This window comes from Gavialis gangeticus, unplaced genomic scaffold, assembly GCF_001723915.1.
Source record: "Gavialis gangeticus isolate Ggan-Ray unplaced genomic scaffold, GavGan_comp1, whole genome shotgun sequence".
NCBI lineage: Eukaryota > Metazoa > Chordata > Crocodylia > Gavialidae > Gavialis > Gavialis gangeticus.
Window position 1 is genome coordinate 1,302,819 of NW_017729015.1, and position 6,530 is coordinate 1,309,348.

Here is a 6,530-nt window from a genome sequence, read left to right on the forward strand (position 1 = left end):
GGCAGTTCTGGTCCTTACTGAGGAAGACAGAGGCAAAGAAGTTATTAAATATGTTGGCTTTGTCGTCTGGCGTGACAACCAGATTCCCCGTCTTGTCCTGCAAGGGCCCCACATTTCCTGGGGCCTTCTTTCTACTCCCTATGTATTTAAAAAAGGACTTCTTGTTGTCCTTAATACGGGAAGCCAGCCCCTGTTCCATCTCTGCCTTGGCCTTCCTAACCATCCCCCTACATCCCCGAGCAACTGTAGAATAGTTCTCCTTAGTGATGACCCCTCCTTTCCCTTGGGAGTAAGCCTCCTTTTTGGCAAGGAGACACTCCCAGATGTTTTTAGTGAGCCACGGAGGCTTATATGCTCTCCTGCCCCCTTTGACCCTCCTGGGGGTTAATACACATGATGCTCTGGGTGCTTTAATTAGAGCAGGTCTCAGAGCCACTCTTTTAAAGCACCCTCCCCCTTCCCAGAGCACGTATATAAACACCCACAGATACTAGATTTAATGCATATTAACTAAAGCGTGTTAGTGCACATGTAGATGCACCCATTGGGGACACAGTCTGTCTTCTGCAGAGAAATGATAATGTTGGGTGGTTTATGTGCTGCTGGCTGGAACTTGGAAGGTCTCAGTTCACTTCTCAATGCTTCTAGAATTCATATGTAACTCATATGAATTCATAACAAACTCCATAGTATCTCTGGTCATTTGTACACACCACAAAATTGGCCTTTAAAGTGGCTTAATGCCCTTTTGCACCGCTTTAATGGTACAGCTGTTTGCACATGTTGGCAGCATAATGTGCTTTAATGGCATGGCTGTTTGCACACGTCAGTGGTGTAATGCATGTTAAATGAGTTCGAGATGCAGCATTTTTTTCTCCCCAGAGCCTGCTTGTCTGCCTGCCTGCCTGCCTGCCTGGGCTGCGCAGGGACCTGGTGCTTCCCTCCATAGTTGTAGTGTCCTCTGGGACCATCCGGGCCAGATGCCTGTGGGCAGGTGCCACCTTGGGGGCGCTGCCGCTGCTGCAAAGGGAAGCACCAGCCTCCCCTCTGCCCCACAGCTCAGGGTCCGCTTGGCCCGCTGGCAGCTCACCCTCTCTTCCTTTCCTCCCACCGGAGAGGCAGGTAAGGATTGGGCCTGACCCTTGTGTACGCACCACGGGGGTTTACTTCACCCTAAATTGAAGCAGTGTTTTTAAAAACCCACTGCTTCAATTGAGGGAGAATTAAACCAAAGCAAACCTCTGTGGTGTGTACAAATGGCCTCTGTGCAAAATAGAGACAATAAGAATTAGCTTTCCCCACCCTTTGTCTGTCTTTTTTATTAAAAGTATAAGCTGTTCCAGAGTGGAACTGTCTTTCAACATGTACAGAGCCAGCACAACTGGGTCCCAATATTGATTTGGACCCTTAGATACTATTAAAGAAAATAAGGCTGGAAGTCAATTCCTGAATCAGGTCAGAGATTCTGTTATAATTCCTTTATATATTACATAGTCAACATGTCCTTAATTAGGGTTCTGGGCCCTATTGCAATACCAATACTTAATTACACTTACTTACACACTGCAGCCCTTCTGCACATTGTGTGCTAAGAGCGTGTTCCTATTCCTCGGCAGTTATGCTTTATTCTCCATTATTTTCCATTTTAGTTTTTCCAAATCTAACTATTCCTGAAACAACCATCCCATGTGAGCACCTGCCTCTCTGCTGCTCCTTTGCAGCAATCTTGTTTGTCTTTATGTAGCAGATTGCCATGCAATAAAAGCAAATCAAATTCCATCCATCCATCACATACTGAAAGAGATGAGTTTTCCTGTGCTGCTTTTTCATGGTGAAAGGTGCTTGATGGACAGACAGGTAATAGCAGACACCTTGTGCTTGCTGGCAGAACTTGTTATGTTCCACTGCAATCTTCTTGATACGTCACCTGTTCAAATATTAGACATAGCTGTTCCCTTTCCCTTATCTGTACCAAGACTTTTATTCAATGTTAGATGGTGTAGCAAAAGTAGTATGTGCTAAGCAAGTCTAAGATATTTTTCCAATGGTTGCATTTCATTACTATAAAGAGGACAGGGACCAATTAGGATCATTAGTCAATGAGAACAGAAGTTAATGCACTTTGCCCAACAGCAAGTAAAATTTAAGTTAAACATAAAAATACAAAAACGTATGCTAGTGTAATGGGGCATGGGGAAGGTAAGGGTTTTCCTCAACTCACCGACTCAGCTCCCTGCTCCGGATAAGGATGCTGCCTGCGCTCCTGGCTGCTGCCTCTTCTCCACAGTGGAGTGGGGGGCCGACTGCCGCCCCTAGCCTCCGGGATGCCGGGCACGTCCAGCTCACTGCGATGGGGCCTTGGGGCACCAGCTCTCTGCCCCAAACCCTGGCTGCTGCTCCCTCTCTGCTGCAAGGCTGGAAGCACGGCTGACCGTGGCTGCCTTCTTCTCCCAGGGCCCTCGAGGCTCTTCAGAGGGGTCTCTCTGCTACTTCTGCTGGGTCAGCTCTCCCCAGCTCTTCTTAGGCCTCCTTGGTGGCTACCCCCTGCTTCCACAGTCTGTATGCCTCCCCCCCCACAGCTCTCTTGGATTTCCCTGTTCAGCCAAGAGGGTTTCATGGGTCTTTTGCCAAGACAGTAATTTTTTTCCAAGCTCTTTCCATGGCTCTTTTGCAAAAATGGTATTTTCTTTTATATTTTTTCCTATCCTTTTTCCTATAAAAAGGATAGGAAAAAATATAAGAGACTATGTTTTGGGCCAGAAGTCAACCACTCATTGCCTGGGATCAGGAAGTCTCTTCCCTGTTTTTCCCCCCAGAATTACACACCATTAGGTTCTGGCAGCAGGTGGGGCTGGCCACCCTCAAGAGACAGCATCCCCGGCTAGTGGGACTTGTGTCTGAACTACTCAGGAATTGAGTGTTTCTCGGAAATGAAAACAATATAGTTCTCCTACAAACATTAATTGGGCCACACTGCCCTATCTGGATCAGTGTGTAATGTACCCTACACAGCCAGACCCGCAGAGATTGGGTATATAATAAACTTATTTCCTTGTGTATCTGTTTAAAGGCACAATAGAGGTTCTTTGCCTTAGGAAGTTCAGGGCCTGCTCGCTCCTTCCCCAGTGTTCTCCAACAGAGATGTGAAGTGGGGAAGCCACCCACTGTTCCCATCTTATTTCCTCTTTTCTCAAATCACACTTCTGCAAGTTCTCCCACCAGCGATCCGCCAATGAAGGAAATCATTTTTTCTAAAAGAAAGTGTGTCAGCATTTTGGGTCTGCATTTTGTATTTCTCACAGATGTGGTATATGTCATAGTTGTACTGTATGTGTTGCACAAACAGTAAATTCTGCAGTATGAGATCCAGGTGTTCCCCAGCACAGCATGTGGTACTAAGCTCATGGGCAGTGGTTGGGAAATCACCATAACTTGCTAAGACTCACCTTTAACAAAGCATGTTTCAATAGCAGATCTCAAACTACTCTATGAAAAGGGAAAGTATTGCCATCCCTATTAGATCAATGAGAGCACTAGAGCACAGAGAGGCAAAGTAACTTGCTTTAGGGTACACACAAGTTGGCAGCAGTGCCTATAACAATAATATTCAGCTCTTCCGTAGCACTTTCTAGTAATAAAGTTCAAGAGTTTTGCAAAAGAGGTCAGTATCATTACCCCACATTTCATGGATGGGGAACTGCAGCACAGAAGGATAAAGCAGGCCAGTGGGAGATCCAGGAACATAATGTAGATCTTCTTAATCTAAGACCATTGCTTCATCTACTTGCCTATAGAGAACCCAAACTTTTTTCATGAACTTGCCTGTTCTGTAGTCAGCCCAGGTTTTAATAGCAAGTATTCCTCCTGCACATCCCTTTCTCTTGCTCCTTTTTTGTGGCCAGCCCCATAGCTGTTCTAGCAAATGCTCCTCTCTCCCAACACTTCGGTCTCTGTGGACTCAAATGGTAGGGTCATTCTTTGCCTTTTTGTCAGATATAACAGCATGTGGAGAAAACAGATTCTTTCTCTCCATGGAAGAAAAAAACCCCCAGGAGTAGATAGGAAGGGGCATTTCAGATGAAGAGATCATGGCTCAAAAAACACCACACTTACAGGTGAAGGGCCCAGCTTTATTCCCAGCAACTCAGAGGAAAACCCTAGATAGTCTAACATTTAGAAGGGCACTCTGGAAATCCTATCTAACATTTTTAGTGTGGTATGTGTAAACCCACAGCTGCCTAATGAAAAGAGTTCCAAAGACACACATAAATAGTAGTTGCATGGTGATCTCTTTGTTTGTCTAGCTATTGCTCTTTTACTGTTCAATTCTACCATCTAGTGGATAGCTGTAGTAAAGGAGCAGAGGGTTTTTTTTTTGTCTTCGCCCTCTACTGTTTGATAAGGCCAAGCATTTTTACTAAGTTAGGTAGCCTAGCAGCCCTGTTTTGCATAGAAGCATCAAATTGCTCGAGTCCTATTCTACCTTTCCCATGCTCTTCCTTATAGTCTTGCCAAATCTCTTTATCATTGTTAGTTAATAGATGGGCTTAGATCACATACTGTTAGTTAACATACAAATTCAGACTGGTGTAACCGAGTATGAGTATAATAAAGTCAATGATGTTACACGCGCTTACACGTTTTGTCCTACATTTTTTTGGATCTGTGTCATATGAATAGGCATGCAATACATGTACAAATGAATGGATGGCAAGGTTCTTTGGTTACGTGTGATATCTTTTATTAGACCAGCTAAATAGTTGGGAAAAAGTTCTTTGCAAGCTTTTGGGCACGAACACCCTTCTTTAGGTACTGGGAGACTGCTATTGTTCTGGGTTCTCTACAACAGAAAAGAAGTTAAGATAAATAAGAAGTCTGTGAAAATGCAAATGAGTGGAAGTTTGAAAGTGATGGGGGAGGGGGAAGGGAGGGAAATGTGTGAAGGAATGCACGTGGTCAGCATGAGGCAGATTACCTGGTGCATCAGATATTAGGTAGGTTGTAACGTGTGATAAACCCAATGTCATATATTCAATCCATGATTTTTTGTATCCAGTAGATTTATGGAGTGAAGTTCATAGGCTTATCTATGAAAGGTGTTTTGTAAATTCTCTTTGAGGATTAAAACTGAGAGATCAGAGAGGGAGTGATTGTCCTGTGAGAAGTGTGCACCCACAGGTAACTGGATATTTGTGTCTTTGATGGATTTTTGGTGTGTGTTCACTCTGGTACACAGTTGATGTTTGGTTTCTCTTACATATTTTCCATCAGGGTATTTGGAGCACTGGATGAGAGATATTACATTACTGGAGGTACAGGTATAAGATCCAGGAATCGTGATGGTTCTGTTGTGGAGTGTGGTTATTGTGGGACTGGTGGAGATGTGTTGGCAGGTTTTACATTTCTTTTCCTGGTGTGGTCTGGATCCATTCGGTGTGGTTTGGGTCATAGGGAGTTTGTTTCTGTTGATGCGGGTAACAAGGTTTGGTGCTTGTTTAAAGGCTAGGCTGATTTCTTTAAGAACTGGGTCTTCTTCTAGTATGGGTTGAAATTGTTTGAGGATTTTCCGTACAGCTTTCAGGGAAGGATGGTATATTATCACTAATGGTATGTGATTCGTGGGGATTTTCTTTTGTACTGCAGCAATGGTATCCAGGTGGCTCTTCCAAAAGTGCAATCTATCTCTCTGGAGCAGTGTGAAAGCCCTTTTGAGATTTGTGAGGTGATGATCATGGGTATTCTTCTCGGTGCAAATTTGGCAGTTTTAGGGAGCTTGGCTGTAAATTGCAGCTTGTTTTAGTGTGTTTACGGTGACTGCTGGTTCTGTGTAGATATGTCTGTTGGTCCATGGATTTCTTGTATATGGTGGTTTGTATTTTACCATTTTGGATGTTGATCATGGTGTCTAAAAAGGAAATGTCGGTGCTGGAGTATTCAAGAGATAGTCTGAAGGAGGGGTGATGATTGTTGAATTTGTGATGGAAAACAATTAAAGACTGCAGGTTTTCAGTCCAAATCATGAAGATGTTATTCATATATCTCAGGTATAGCGTGGATTTAATAGTGCAGTTCTTGAGGAATTCTTCTTCCAGGTGGGCCATAAAAAGGTTGGCATATTGTGGGGTCATTTTGGTGCCCACAGCTGTGCCTATGATCTGGAGGAAGTGTTGGTTGTTGAACCTGAAGTCGTTGTGTGTGAGGATGAAGTGTGTAAGTTCAGTAAAATCTTGAGGTCTGTATTCTGACTTGTAATCTTGCTCCTGTAGATATGTGAGACAGACATGGATGCCATCCTGGTGTGGGATGCTGGTATATAAGCTGGTGACATCCATGGCGGTTAAGAAGGTACTCCTGGGAAGGTGGTCTATTTTTTTTTAGTTTTGGCATAAAGTCTGTTTTGTCTTGGATAAAACTTGGTCCTTGGGTGACAAGAGATTTTAGGATGGATTCAATGAAACCTGATATTTCTTCAGTTAGGGTTTCATGGTTGGAAATTATAGGTTGGCTGGGGTTGCCTTGTTTGTGGATTT